The sequence below is a fragment of the Pinus tabuliformis genome, chromosome 1_1 (genome assembly GCF_031772625.1).
Source record: "Pinus tabuliformis cultivar Carrire ecotype Pingquan chromosome 1_1, CPIR1, whole genome shotgun sequence".
Taxonomy (NCBI): Eukaryota; Viridiplantae; Streptophyta; class Pinopsida; order Pinales; family Pinaceae; genus Pinus; species Pinus tabuliformis.
Window position 1 is genome coordinate 75,186,814 of NC_142297.1, and position 16,645 is coordinate 75,203,458.

Below are 16,645 nucleotides of genomic sequence, written 5' to 3' on the forward strand. Positions count from 1 at the left end.
ACCCATTTAACCCTGGATAAAATGTCCTTGAAAGGGTTGATTTTGATATGGTTGAACTTGGAAGAATTGACTTTGAAAAGGTTGGCCTTGAAAAAATTGACTCTAGGGTTGACCTTGCAGAACCTTCCCTTCAAACGGTGTTTGGACATAGAGTATACCATACTGCACCATAGGTGTTTGGGGTATAGACTAAATCATAAAACAAGTTTGATAAGTAGATACCTAACGAATATTCTGAGTAGTTTCTTGCACCGTTACTTGAGAATTACCTAGAATAGTTACTTGAGAATTAACTAGAACAGTTACTTGCGATACTCCTCGGATGGGAGTTTATGGGGGACTCAGAACTAGATTCTGAATAGATGTTTGCGCAACAGACTGAACCGGGGTTTGTGGAGAACTCGGGATAGGTTTTTGTAATGGTTCCCAAGTAGGTCTTGATAGATTACCCTAAACATGATGTTGGACTTATAAATGAATTCCTTTTACATGAATTTGATGAACAGGTTGTCCAATAGGTTGATAGATTCGCACTTGAGGAGAAATTGGCAATGGTTGTTGGTTATATGAAGGATTCCAAATTGTGTTCATCCCAGGGACTAGAGTACCAACAACAAGTTGAGATACAATAGGTTGACCTAAACCAGCTTGAGGGATCTGACCATAAGGTGGGTAATTTTGGTAGGAGGTTTCCCTCCACCTATAGGATAAGATCCAACTAAAATTTATCCTTCAGGAGGAGGATATGATGGTTTTCCCCCACACGGGTAATAAATACATGTTGGGTTTGTTTGAGGATTACCTACATTGTCGGAAATTAGGTTTATGTATTGATCAGATGTCACCCTTAAGTGTAGGATCAATTAAACCAATTGACATAGTTAAAGGTTGAACCGAGGGAGAATATCCTTAATATGTCGAATAAAGAGATTGATATGTAGGAAGCACTGATGGGCCACCATATAAATTCAATTCTGGAAGAGTATAAAACATAGAAGTATCTAATGGAATGGCTCCAAAAATCATTCTAGAATAATAGAAACCTGGTACGGTAGAATAAGGACTAGTGTATCGTGGAATTCCATGACCTAAAACGTTCAAGGGTGTAAAATACCAAAGGTCAGGTCGAAAAGAGGAAAATAGAAGTTACTGAAAATCATTTTGGTCACCAGTAAAAGCTAGCATATTGGGAGATTCTTTATCTTCGTCAGAAGTAAGTTCTTCAATACTAATAAGACCAGGAGGTAGACTATTAGTAATAAGGAGTTTTACTAGTGGTGCTCATGGAGGAGTAGGGGCTAAAGTACTGAAGGTGATTTATTTTATGAAGCTTCATATTCAACTTCTTCAATATCAAGTTCAGTCAATTGAGAGTTTGAAGTTTCACTAGTACCTGATTTTGATTGAATAAGTTCGGTAACTATTGGATCAATTACTTATGAGTGTGATTCTAGTGTTTGAGGTTGATCAAATTCATATTTTGTTACTTCAGGTCCTAGAATAGTATATGTTTCTGGTTGATTCACTTCAGCTCCTGTTACATCAGATTCTATAATAGTAGAAGTTTCAGGTTCGTCTGTAATCCCGGATCCTTTTGATTTTGATTTTTCAGATTTAATTTTTTGTAGATGACTCAACATATATTTGGGGTGTTGACCCAACATTCTATATGATTGTCTTGGTAATTAAACCATGATGAATTTTTTAAATTAATAATTCACACATTATCAAAATTACACCTAAAGTCTCTAAAAAGTGAAAAACAAACAAAGTAACACACGCTAAAAATCTATGAATTCAAACCATACAAACTCACCTTTCGCAAAGCTAAATACTTACTAGTTGGTGATGAAATCCAACTTCGCAGAGATCAAAGTGAAAATCTTTATGGATATGAGTGTTTGGAACCAGTGACCCTGACAATCTACTTAATGAAATAGTCTGGTGCAAGTAACTTCGCTGATGCCATCTTGATCAAAGATTACCCTCCAAAACGTCCAAGTGAGTCTAGCCAACATTTGTTCCAAGTACAATAGGACCTTCCCTCTGTCGTCACCTTAGGTAGAGCCCTAGGATTATGGTCACTAAGTTTACCAACTACAACAATTTTACCTGGGGGGACAGTCCTAAATCAATGTACATGCAAGGGAAGAGAAACAAAGCTCAGTCCCCTTGAAATCTCCTCAACGTGGTTAATTAAAGGTTTACTTTCAAGTGACCCAAGTACCTTTCGGCATCGTTGTAATATGTGAGAATTGATCTATCATAGCCAATGAAGTCGGTACGATCACTTCACGAGATCTGACATGATCTGGTGCTTAACTCATGTATAAGAAGAGCTTCCCAGAGAAAAACTAAAATAATTGGATTTCTGTCCCTATCTCAAGATTCTATTGTTTATTTGTAGCTTTGGAAAGATTGCTTCCTTACCTATTCCAAATCCCTACACTTAAGCTACTATACGTGGTAAGAGCCCTTAAAAATGTAAAATAATAATTGATCTTAGTTAATGTTGTGCTATTAATTTGTTATTTACTTAATAGGTAATGAGAGTGAAATTGATGATATTATGACTCGACTCAAAATTCTAATGCAATTGAACATGCAATTTGTAATCTATTGTTCAATGAAATCTTATATATAAGAAAGTAAGAGTTTCTTTTATTTTTGCTTTAAATAAAAATTCAAAACTCAAAACTTGACTTAAAATTATTTTTGCAAGCTAGCCAATTTCACTTTGAATGCAATCTAGATGCAGAAATAAACTAAGATTTCAATTTCTCCTAGAGAAAAAACAAACTCAAAACGTCCTTTATTACTAATCACTTGAAATTTTCAAAACACACAAGAATCAAACAAGAGTTGAAAAAAATTTAATTTCCCTAACAAATTATTTTAACTAATGATGCCAAAACTGAAATTATGAAAGAATTCAAAACTGAAAAGAAACAAATTATTTTAATCATTCAGTGATGACAACCATTTTTCATAAAAGAACACTAATTTATGAGAAACCCTAATTTGCAATTAAACAAACAATTTTTTCACAAATAATAAAGATTGATAATGGATCTGGTATATTTGACAGAAAAGGAAAGGAATTCAATAATCTCAAAGACAACCTATCTCTTTTTTATCAGTCAGAAAACAAGGCAGAAAAAACCCTAACTAATTTTGCAAAAGGGGCCAATTCTTAGAAAGACCTCACAAATAACTCAAACAAGTCCAAAATTGATATTGGACAACTGAAAAAAATATGATGGCTCTTTTAGAAACCAAAATTCAGACTCTGGGTAGAGGAAAACCTAATTTTTCAAAAATTTCTAGGAGCTGCGTAGGTAAGTAGTATAAACCATTACACATGCGCAAGTTGCTTAACGTGCAAATTGCACATATTTGTGCTCTATGTATGAAACATAAATTGTGTAGGTTTGGGAAGTCCAAGGAAAACAAAAAATAAAGCAATCAAACAAAAAGGATATGAAATATCATAAATTTTCTAAGACTCAGGTCCAACTAGACAAATCATATGGGAAAGAAAAACCAAGAAAAGATAATAGAACAATAACGTTCCCAGTATGGTTGCCAATTTGTTAGGCGGATAAATCCCTCTTGCTGATAAGAGTGATCTCCCTAGATCCTAAAAGGAAACTAGAAACAAACAAACAATTGAATAACTCTTTACCTAAGCTTACTTCGTTCAAATTATGAATATAAGAGACAGTGAAAAGACCTCTGACCTATTTGAAAAATGCTTGATGAAGATCCTTGCTCTGTCTCGATGTAGCTCCTGAATTCTTGAAGATACATGCAACCAGAGACATAAGAATAATCAAAGGCATATGCAACATAACAATTCAAACGAGCTTAATCTAATGAATATACAAATAATGATAAACCATTCATTATTTCAGTAAGACAATACAATGGATAAAAGGATTCATTTGTATTAATTCAAGGATAAATAAGATCCTTACAACCTTTGCCTTGATGTCATAAGGTTCCTGCCAATTTCTTCCAACCCTCTCCTTAAATGATAAGCTTTCCAATATCAAACTATTAGGATAAGTCTATCTTCTCTGACCTCGTCAATCCCTCTACCCTCTAGTCAATTTATAGGCCAAGAGGAAAAAGTTTCAGATCCAAAAGAGGAGGATGAGATCCCCTAATTGGGTGATTAGAGTTCCTTGAGGAAAGGAAATTATGTCCATGATCTGAGGGTTTTGGATCAAATAGATATGACCTGGGAGCTTTCAGTTGTGATATATTCACCCAACAATGCTTCTAGATCTTAATTTTTATTTTAACTTTTCATTGATTCACCTGCGTGCTCTATAGTGGAAGACAGAGTGCAGTTCTGCGTCGTTCTCAGGGATATGTGAAACGAATGCATAAAAACTTCTAGGAAAAGTGAACAGGTCATACTTAACAAGGTATACAAGCCATTTTTCCCAAAATTCTTATCTTATTAAAGGGGTTTTTGATTATTTGACCTCTAAGGGAATTCAATGGTACATGTTCAAGGATGGCAAGAATCCATTTTATCGATTAAGTGTCATGGTGAAAATATCATGTGTAACAATGTGGTATCACTACTAATAATGTTGCTGAGTATTTGACCTTGGAGAAGGGTCTCCAACTAGTGCCAAAGATGGGTCTTACAAATCTTTAGATCTTAGGGGATTCCCAATTCGTAATCTCTATGTTACAGAAGTTGATCAATGGTTCTCCTTTGGAAAAGGTGGTCAAGAGATGGAGACTCGAATTTATTTGTGAGAGAATAAATATTTGCTTGTCCTCCTTGGAATATGTAATCATGGAGGATGTCTGAAGGCAAGGGAATCAAGTTGTAGATAAGTTAGCTAACTAGGGTAGTGATCATTATGACTAGGAGCTTCTCCTAGATTGGTCATTTCCCTCCAACTCACTGCTTCTGGTTGAGCTTAGCCAAATTGTCACCAGAGAGGAGGCTTACCCAATGAGGTTGTTCGACACTTTGAAATCTATGCCACGTGAGGTATAACACTCAGCATATGGAATGAATGGAGGAGGGAAGGAATTAATCCCTTCCATTATGCCCTATTTAACTACTTTTCGTTCAAATGTTTGAAACATCACGCTTTACCTGAGTGTGAAGGAATAGTACCGTCTTGAGGATCCATGGCACTAACGTTATAATGGTGAACTAGTGTGTAGCATGCAATAGTCTGGGTGTTATTTGGCTCTTTGAGGGATAAGAACTTACTTGTGTTCAAATTTCTTCAGGTCGTGTGGGTCTAGTGGAGGTCATCCATTTATCGGTCCTCCTGCGGGCTTAATATGGTAATAAATCTCTTCGTTCTTCTCTAGGTGAAAATTTCCTTTTCATTCCTCGGTTGAGGGCTAGTTGAAGAACTAGATGGTATTGGGAGTTTTTTTCTTGGGCCAAGGTCGTTTCTTGTTTTGGCATTCTAGGTGGTGGTGCTTTTTTTATTTGTCTTCTGTTGCTATTACAATTGGTTCCAAGGTTTCTGATGGTGATGTTTTGTTTAGGCTCAGGCTTTGGTGCTAGCTTTATTTTGGCTCTCTCGGATAGGAATTACCTGGATTTTCCTTCCTCGGGCTGTCGGATGAAGAATTCCCTTCGGTGAAGCCCAATGGCTCTGATGTCGTTTGATTTTTTGGGAGTCTAAACTCCTAGTTTTTCTTGTGCGCAAATCAGAGGTGTTTCTATGGCCTTTCCAAGCGAGGGGTCGTTTGGAAGTGATAGCCTATATTTGAGATTGTTTCATGCTGAAATTAGGTTGAGGTGACCACTGGATCTATGCGATATTTCCTTCTCATAATGTGGTGCGGAGTGTTGGGTTTCTAGTGGAGGTCTGCCAATTTGTACAGTGCGTTGTAACTCAATGCGTGGTTCTGGGTCTGATTGGGTGGACCTTGGTGTTGATTTGGGTTAGTCTTTGTAGTCTGAGTTACGACATGACCATCAATATGAAGTTGAGTTCACGTTCCTCACGCACCCTTGTAGAGGTGAAGATGAATGTTTCCCAGCTTAGAGAGAGGCTAATTGTGCCTCATGGAGTTTGGGGTGGTAGTGTGAGAGAAAGTGTCGATATCAGCAACCAAGGTGTTAGAATTGTGAAAGGCATTGTGTGTAGGGGTCGTTGAGTACTTGGTGGGGAAACAACTTCTGTTAATCCTATTAATGGAAGGGGTATTAGGATTCTGGATCACAATGGTCATGGAGTAGGAAACATGCACAAGGGGCACAGGATGTGGCCGAGTTTTGAGCGCATGGGGGTGAAGTAACAAAATGGGTAGCGTGGGGTCTATTAGGTGTGAATTAGCTAGCTGAACCAAGAGAAATAAAATGCATCTGGCAATGTTCCAATTTGTCATGGACATGTTGGAGTCTCATGATAGAGTTTGGAGGGAAGAACACGAGGTCGTTATGGCCACACTAGAGCAAATCCATTACTTTCAATACCACGTCCATGAAAGAATTATTGTTGTTTGACGTGGCTAAAATATGTTGACCGAGATTATCCAAAAGCTGGAAGCTTGGATTTCTTACTTTGAGAAGCATGTCAACTGCCTATAGTGTCCTACTCCTCCTCCAAGAATGGGGCTAGATAATGTTGATTCAATCACTTATGATGAATAATTATGCTAACCGATGTATTTCTAGTTCCTTTTGTTTTTTAGTATGTAAGGCTTATAAGGTTGTGGATCTCTCTACCATGGTGATAACATTGGTCAACAAACCTGGTCGGGGTGAGACCACATGCATTTTTACATATTTGTATCTACTTGGTCGGGGTAAGACTGTTCTTTTATTACTTCACAAGGCAATCTTCAACTTTCTATTACAATTCTCTGGCTATAACCAACAAAAAGCTACAAATCCCTGATTTTTGGGCTACAACTAAATGGATCTGCAACCCCAAATATTTACCAACACCCACTGGAAGGAGCACCAACCCCTGATTTGCAAGCTACAACTTGTTTGACACTCAAAGACTTATGTTTCATCCATTTTCATACTAAATCCATGAATTCCCTCTCTTCTTTCAAAATAAATTAATTTCCACAATAACCAATACCTTCAGCAATTTATAACCACTGAGGAAACACCACCAACTTCACCACGCCTCGTTCAAAAAACACATATCTATTCATATCTTTCAACTAGCTTGCTCAAGCCTACTTATATAGAATTTTGGCTTGATGTTTTTTCCTTCTTTTCTTTTCTTCTATTGTTGCATGTATTGTTAATTTTTCGTTTTGTCTTGTCTATTTCAGTGTTCTAACTCTGTTCACAAAGTTATTTGACCCTGATTATCCTTTTATGCTAGTTAAACTTCTTAATTTCACTAATTTTAACAATTCTAGCCTTTTATAGGTTTTAGCAATGTCTCTTATGTTTTGTTTGTTGTTAACTTTGGATTTATTTCCAAAAGCAATGTCAAACTTATAGTTCCACCTAATTTATCCTTTAGCACCTTTTTCTCATCCCTTACCTATTGTTCTACCATAGGACCAGGTCACTATGACCGTTGGCTAGTCCTTGAGGTACAAAGCCACTTTATGCCTATCGGGGCCGAAATTTCTTTGTTATTATGCTCCTGTGCTCTTGGTCTATTTCTACATGAAATGACCAAGGGTCAACCACTAAGCCTAGAGCTCCCAAGACTGACGTTTATAGAGTAGGGATGGATTATACAGGCGACCAAAATATCCCTCTTCCAACGGGGACATAGTGGGGTAACCTAGGTAATAATTTCTCATTTTGATGTTTTTCTCTAAATTTTTAATTTTTATGTGTTTTTTTGTCTTTCAAGTCTAATTATTCGAAATGCATATGCAGATGTAGGCCCAGTTCGACCAGCAAGACCGTTGCATTTTGACAAGCACGATGACCACCCTATAGCAGTTGTAGCACCCAAGCCAGAGGTGGCAGAGGCACTAGAATAGATAGAGCACAACCTAGAGAGGTTGACTATTGACATCTAAGAAAATAGGATGGAAGATTTGCCTCTTTGGTACCAGTGGCACGTGACTAGGGTTCCAAGACCACTCAGGTGCTTATTACACTGAGTTGCTTGCGCCATAGTCTGCTATCATGATCATCATCACGCTTAGCTGCTTATTATTTTACGGCTACATTTTGATTTTTTTGTATCGGAATATTTGGAAAATAAAAGCCATGGGGTCTTATGTCCTTGGATGACATATTTTTGGAAAACACACCATCTACAAACTTTATCAACTGAAAAACTACTACTTTTGATTTCAGAATTTTTTTTTTAATATGTGGATGAATATTTCTTTTACTTACAAATGTTACAAATGTGTATTTAACACATGGTTGGGTAATGCATTGGTTAATGTGTTTAAATTTCTTGGAATGTGTTGATATTCAATATAATCAATCTTCCTTTCCAAAGGATGAACTCATAAAAACATTCTTAACATTGACGAACTTCTTACTGTGCAAACACTATTTAAAAGTAATACTATGAGTTGCAAATATAACCGAATGATCAAACATCGAATGCCAAATGAAATGGAGTTAGATAACAGTTCAATAACTACCCTATATTTTGGTATGTTATTTTTTTTTTTTGACCAAGGCATATCCCATGAATGGAAATTAACTCATCGCTGGGTGAATAAATAACCCAAGTTGCGGAAGACAAATTCTGAGTACTATGGCTAGCGCCATCAGCAAAGCCAATGTAAGTCTGAGGAGACGTCGACATTTTCAAATAAAGTGTAAAATAAGATAAGAAGGATAAGTAGTAGTAGATTGTAAAAAATGATAAATTTACCGCACACAAAAATAAAATGTAAATATTGTACAAATATTCATGAAATGTTTATAAATAATATCTCTTTAGGTAGAGGTTATTTCTAGGCTTTCCCAACGAGACACCATCATAATCGACCAGCTCATAGGCTACTTTAGCTAATACATATTTTATAATGTAAGGGTCATGCCACATGGGGTCGAATCTACCTGCACCTAGTTTATCATGAGCTTAATCATAGACCAAGACTAGGTCACCTTCTTCATAAGAACAAGGGTTCTCACTTTAATAAAATTGAGCCTTAACTTGTTTTTTATGAACCTCGTTGGCTAGAGCGGCCTCACGTCAAGTTTCATCTAGACGTCGTAAGTACAAAAAACTCTCTTCCTTTGTAGAGGTAGCGGGTAATAATTCGATGGCTAGTTTCAAAGATGGAATTTCACGTTCAATCGAAAAAACTGCCTCCAAACCTTAGACAAGTTGGAAGGGAGTAAAACTCATGGATGTTTTTCCAATAGTACAGTATGCCCACAAGGCTGGGAAAAGCATTGTATGCCAATTTCCTTTATGAATACCAACTATCTATTTGATTTTGTTTGTCAAAAATTTATTAACAGCTTCAACTTCGCCATTTTCTTGAGGATAATAAGGCGTAGAGTTATCATGGTGTAGGCCAAGATGTGTAGATAGTTCAGTCATCATAAAATTTCAAAAATGGATACCATGGTCCGTAGCTATGTCCTATGGTACACCGAACTGAGAAATTATATGATTGAAAATGAAAATTGCTACAGTTTCACTGTCATTGTTGTATGTAGGCATCTCCTTGACCCATTTCGTAAAATAATCAACTACAAGAATAATATACCCATGCCCCTCGGTCGAGTGAGGGTTACATGTAATGAAATATATGCCCCATTTTGCAAAAGGACCAACATTTATAATAGGGTGAAGAGGAGTTGGGCATGCTCGCATCTTGTGATCATAAAGCTGGAAATTATGTGACTTAGAATTGCGATAATGAAATCCTTAAACATGGATGGCCAAAAGTAACCAGCGCACAATATATTTTGGGCAGTGGCATACCCAGACATATGACCGCCACACACTCTAGAATGGAAATCATGCATTTCTTTTTCAACCTCTTGTGGAGTTAAACATTGTCAGAAAATACAATCATCATTGTGGCGATGAAGAGTGTCTCCAACAATATCTAATTGCTGGGATTGGTAGTGAATGCAACGACGATGAGTTCAAGATAACTAAGGCCTTAAAGTTTGGGTTTGAATATATATAATGATATCTCCAAACCAAGGATCAGATGTACTGATTAGAAAGAGTGATTCATCGACAAGAGAATCTTCAACCTCTGTTTCAGTTGAAGTATAGGGAAAGTCACATAAGAACTTAGTGAAAACTAATGATTTCTTTGATTTATCTCTTTGAAATTCTAAATCAAATTCATGTAATATACTATCCATTTTGAGTATTTTCCACCTAGCAATTGTTTGGTAAGAATATACATCATAGGGCTACAATCCAAAATGACACTTGTTTTTCGCAAAAGTATATAGTGACAAAAACATTGAACAACTTGAATAGTCGCCAAGGCTAGCTCCTCCCACAAGTGCATACTTGATCTCAGTTTTAGTGAGATTTCAAATTAGATAGTAAATCACATGTTCATTGTTAGACTCATCTTCTTATACTAATACCATGCCTATGGTGGCATCTGACGCAGCTAGGTATAGAAAGTAATCTTGGTGATAATCAGGTGGATGAAATAACATTGCATGGGTCAACACGTATTTTAATGCATCAAAATCTTTTTCAGCAAGCTCATCCTAAATGAAAGGAATTCCCTTTTTCAAAATTCAGGTAAAAACCTGGGTCAATTCGGCACAGTTATGGATGACTCTATGCAAAACGTTTGCTTTCCCCTACAAACTTTGGAGTTGACAAAGTGTAGAAGGAGCAGGCAAATTTAGAATTGCCTCTACCTTCAAAGGATCGACACGAATGCCTTATTTTGAAACTATAAAACTAAGAAGTCGACCAGATTATATGCAAAAATGCATTTGTACAGATTCAAACAAATATTGTAGTGCTTACATCTGATGAAAATTGCTTTCAAATGTGATGGATGATCTTTCCATCTCGTTGAACAAGCCAGTGGGTCATCTAGGTAGGGTTGAACAATATGTTTGATATCATAAAATGCATAAGACATTTCTCTTTGAAAAGTTGCACCGGCATTTTCCAAACCAAATGGGAGTTTGTGATAAGAAAAAGTTTCCCATGGATAGATGGATTCATTTTTATGTTGATCAACGGGGAGTATGTTTATTTGATTATAACTAGAAAATGCATCCATAAAAGAGAATATCTCATTTCTGGCACAAACATCAACAATTTAATCGATATACGGGGTTGGGTAATTGTCCTTTAGAAAAGTTTTTTTAATATCCCTGTAATCGACACATACTCTAATAGCTCCTTATTTTTTATTGGCTGGTATAATGTTTGATACCCAATTAGTTAATGGAACATGGTAAATGAAATCTGCATTTAATAGTTTTTCAACCTCATCTTTTATAGCAACAAATTTTCGTGGATGAATCTGACGCAATCTTTTCCTAATAGGATTGGCATCCAGATAAGTCTTGATTTCATGCACTACAATGCTATAATTGATTCCTGGCATCTCTTCGTAAGATGAGTTAAAAATGTCCTGTAATTCCTGAAATAGGGATTTATATGTTGAAATTTCTTCCAAATAACAAGAAGCGCCTACATGAATATTTTGGGTAATCCTTGGTTTCACTGAGATGTTAATGGGCATTGTTACTGATATATTTCCTAAATTCTTTTGAGATTTGAAAAAATGGATAGAAATCCAACATTTAGGATCATTGATAATCTCTGGTGAAAACATAGACGAAAAATCATTCTCGATTTTTTCAAGGCAAGGTAAGAAAGATCGATGATGATGGTAATTATCCCATGGCATTTCATCCCACATCATTACCTCCATAATCCCTTCATCGTTTATGAACTTTCTATCAAAAGGCTCAGGCATTGATATTAATTCTAAACAAGACAAATGAGAATAATCATCAATGATCTTATTCACTCGATCATTTTCAGATGTTGTTCAGTCAGAAAAGGACTAAATTGCCAGATAATCCAATTTAAAAGGGCTAAGAGGAATCTCACTTCTGTATAAGGTTAATTCTGACTCTAAAGGCACTTTCCAAGGATCACAAGACTCAAAAGTGCTTGATGTAATCATATTTATCAGGGTAAAATTATGAGGAAAATTTGGTGGAAGGAATGCAAAATTTCCCATAAGGGATGAGTAATTAAGAAGACCAACACCAACATCTTCATACAGAGTAGTCTATTTTCCAACAAAAGGAATGCTACCAGCAGAGTTAAGGTCTGAAGTATAATAGGAAAATTGGTCTACTTTTACAATATTTCCTTTATGAGGAGGCATAATCATTCGAAAAAATGAGGAGACCACTGCAGACATGGCATAAGTCCAACTTCGTCCAAGTAAAAAATTATACTCAAGTTGAGCATCGATGACCTCAACTTCAATCACAACTGTTTTACCTTGTAATTCTATGGGCAGATCGTTCAAAATTATACAAGGTCAAAAACCTCTTCTATCAAATTCTTTCAAAGTCGTGGGAGACTGATTGATCATTGGAGAACCTAAATCTTTCCAACAAGCAATGGACATAATGCATGTATATGCTCCTTCATCAATTACTATTTGAAAAACTTGTCTAGATTTGATAAAAACTAGTAACTAAAATGTGAGTTGATGTGTGAGTCCTGGTACATGATTTTTGAGATACAAAATGATTAGATTCAATTCCTACGGAACTACTCCTCCTATAGCTGATAATAATAATTTCTTTTATTCTGGCAAGTCTGAAGCAGTTCAAGATTTGACATTGCAGAAGGTGACATGTCCAAATCTTCAACAATGTTGTAATTCTAAGCAATTCTAGCATGAGGATTAAAAGATGAATTTTGAAGAACATCTTTAGCAAGCGAGCAAATTTCCATATCAGTATTAGTTTTCTTAATATGTAAAGGTTCAAAAGTAGGAGGAGAAGATGTGGATTTTTGATCAGGTAAACTAGAATCATCTCCATCAACAATAGGACTTTTTGATCAATAGTACTTGGATCTCGTAGCTACCATAACTGGTGAAGACATCATCATGATCTTCGTTGATGTGGAAGAGGAAGATGGTATATGGGATTCCATCTTAATATGTGAAGGAGGAAATGGGTCCTTCAAAATGGAGGGAGTAGGTGAACCCTTAATAAATTTGGAAAGTTTGGCGTGATGAGGGCACTCCTTGGTGTAATGATCTTCATCGCAGATTAAACAAGGATAACGAGGTTTCGTATTTTCGTCAGATGGTTATTTATTGTTTGATTATTCCTTAGGGGAAGTTCTTTCTTTAATTTTACCTTTTCCTTTCTTTTTACCTCCACCTTGTTTGTTCTTTCCAGTAGACGAATCTACGCCATTAATTTCAGAAGTAATTTCAGGAGAAAGATCTTCTTCAAGTGAATCAGGTAAAGCCAAAATATGAGTATTCTTAGAAATTTTCTTTTTAGGCTTAGATTGTTGGCTCACATAACAAATCACATCATCCGCAATGTGTGATATTTTCAAGGCTGGATTGGTTTGACCTAGACGAGGCAGATCTGGAATTTTTTCATACAAAGTTCTAGATTGAGTATAAATGAGATCTAAGTACTGGGCATGAACAATAACTTTTTCTTCACTTACAACAACACCCTTGGTAACATCTTCAGTAATTACTGGTAAAAGTGATTTTATGAATCATTATGCCAAAATTTGGTCTGGAATATAAACTTTAACTAAATGACGTCTTCACCTCCATTCATGAATATGATCTAAAATATGGGTTAACGTTGAATGTTTTAAAGAAGTTAAAAGTTTGGTACAATTATCATAATGAGCAGGTAACTGAAAATGTGTCAGAAAGGCAGTGGTTAAGGCATTGAAAGAACCTCGTGGTAACTCAACATACCACTTGGCTTCCAAATCGGTTAAGGTCCATTCGAAAAGATGTGATCTAATGGAATCAATGATTAGCGAGTTCGACGTGCACCGAAGAGGATATGTCATGACATGGTTTGATGGGTCTTCTCCCAATTTACCTTTCAATGTCAGAATTTCACTAGGTAACTTTGTAGAGATTGGTGGCCAAAATAGTAGATTAAAAATGGGATCATTTGTCAACCCAGATAGGTCCAATAAATCCAAATTTGCAATAAATGGTAAATGATGGTTAGGATCTTGTTGTGGGTATTGATAACCTTGAGGGACAAGTCATGTTCCTGGAGGAGGATACCCAGGATATCCTGGAATAACTTGAGAAGTTTGAATTTGCATACCTCCTGGATATCGAGGATGAGCCATACTGAATTGCGGTTGAATAGGTACTTGAAAAGTATGATCGGGCTATGGTTGATTCTGGAAAGGATGACCCTGACCCATTTAACCCTCGATAAAATGTCCTATAAAGGGTTGATTCTAGTATGGTTGAACTTGCAAGAATTGACTTTAAAAAGGTTTGCCTTGAAAAAATTGACTCTAGAGTTGACCTTGCAGAACCTGCCCTTGAAACTATGTTTGGACATATGATATCCCATACTGCACCATACATATTTGGGGTATAGACTAAATCATAGAATGAGTCTGATAAGCAGATACCTGAGGAATAGTTTAAGTAGTTGGTTGCACTGTTACTTGAAAAGTAATTAGAACAGATACTTGTGATACTCCTGGGATGGGAGTTTATGGGGAACTCAAAACTAGATTTTGAATAGATGTTTGCATGGAAAATTGAACCAGGGTTTGTGGAGAACTTGGGATAGGTTTCTGTAATGGTTACCGAGTAGGTGCTGATGGATTACCCTGAACTGGCTGTTGGAATTGTATATTAATGCCTTGAACATGCATTTGATGAATAGGTTGATAGATTGGCACTTGAGGAATGCTAGAAATGGATGTTAGTTATATCAAGGATTCTACATTGTGTTCATCCTAGGGACTAGAGTACCAACAACAGGTTGAGATACAACAGGTTGACCCAAACTGGCTTGAGGGATCTAACCATAAGGTGGATAATTTCTGATAGGAGGTTACCCTCCACCTGTAGGATAAGATCCAGATAAAATTTGTCCTTCAAGAGGAGGATATGATGGTTTCCCCCCAGGCAGGTAATAACTTCCTGTTGGGTTTGTTTGAGGATTACCTACATTGTCGGAAATCATGTTTATGTATTGATTAAATGTCAAACCCTAAAGTTTAAGATCAATTAAACCCGTTGACATATTAGGTTTGATTTGAGGGAGAAACTCGTAAATATGTCCCAGAAAGAGATTGATATCCAGGAAGCATTGATGGGCCACCATATAAAGTAAATTCAGGAGTAGAAAACATAGAAGTATCTGACCACATGGATCCAGAAATCATTCTAGAATAATCGAATCCTAGTATGGTAGAATAAGGAGTAGTGTATCATGGAATTCCTTGACCTAAAAAATTCAAGGGTTTAAAATACTAAGAGCAGGTCGAAAAGAGGAACAGAGAAGTTACTGAAAGTCAGTTTAGTCACCGGAAAAAACTAGCGTATTGGGCGATTCTTCATCTTTTTCAGAAGTAAGTTATTTGATATTAATAAGACCAGGAGGTAGACTATTGGTAATAAGGATTTTTACTCGTGGTGATCATGGAGGAGTAGGGGCTAAAGTAGTTGAATTTGATTTAGTTTCAGAAGCATCATATTTAAATTCTTCAATATCAGGTTCGGTCAATTGAGAGTCTGAAATTTCACCAGTATCTAATTCAGATTGAATAAGTTCGGTAACTATTGGATCAGTTACTTATGAGTGTGATTCTAGTGTTTGAGGTTGATTAAATTCATATTTTTTTACTCCTATAATAGTTGACATTTCTTGTTGATTCACTTTAGCTTCTATAACATCAGATTCTATAATAGTAGAAGCTTCAGCTTCATCTGTAGTTCTGAATCCTTTTGATTTTTATTTTTTAGATTTAATCTTTTCTAGATGACTCAACGTATATTCAGGGGGTTGACCCAAAATTCTATGTGATTGTCATGGTAATTCAACCATGATGATTTTTTAAAATTGATAATTCACACATTATCAAAATTACAACTAAAGTCTCTAAAAAGTGAAAAACAAACAAAGTAATAGACGCTAAAAATCTATGAATTCAAAACATAAAACTCAGCTTTCACAGAGATAAATATTTACTAGTTGGTGATGAAATCCAACTTCGCAGAGATCAAAGTGAAAACCTTTATAGATATGAGTGTTTGGAACCAGTTGCCCTGACAACCTACTTAATGAAATAGTCTAGTGCAAGTAACTTTTCTTATGCCATCTTGAGCAAGGATTACCCTCCAAAAAGTCCAAGTAAGTCTAGTCAACGCCTATTCCAAGTATAGTAGGACTTACTCTCTGTCGTCACCTTAGGTAGAGCCCTAGGATTATGGTCACTAAGTTTACCAACTACAACAATTTTACATGGGGGGACAGTCGTAAATTAGATGCACATGCAAGCGAAGAGAAATAAAGCTCAATCCCCTTGAAATCTCCTCAACGTGGTTAATTAGAGGTTTACTTTCAACTGACCCCAAGTACCTTTCGGCACCGTTGTAATACGTGAAAATTTATCTATCATAGCCAATGAAGTTGGTACGATCACTTCACCAGATCTGACATGATCTGGTGCTTAACTCATGTATAAGAAGAGCTTCCTAGCGC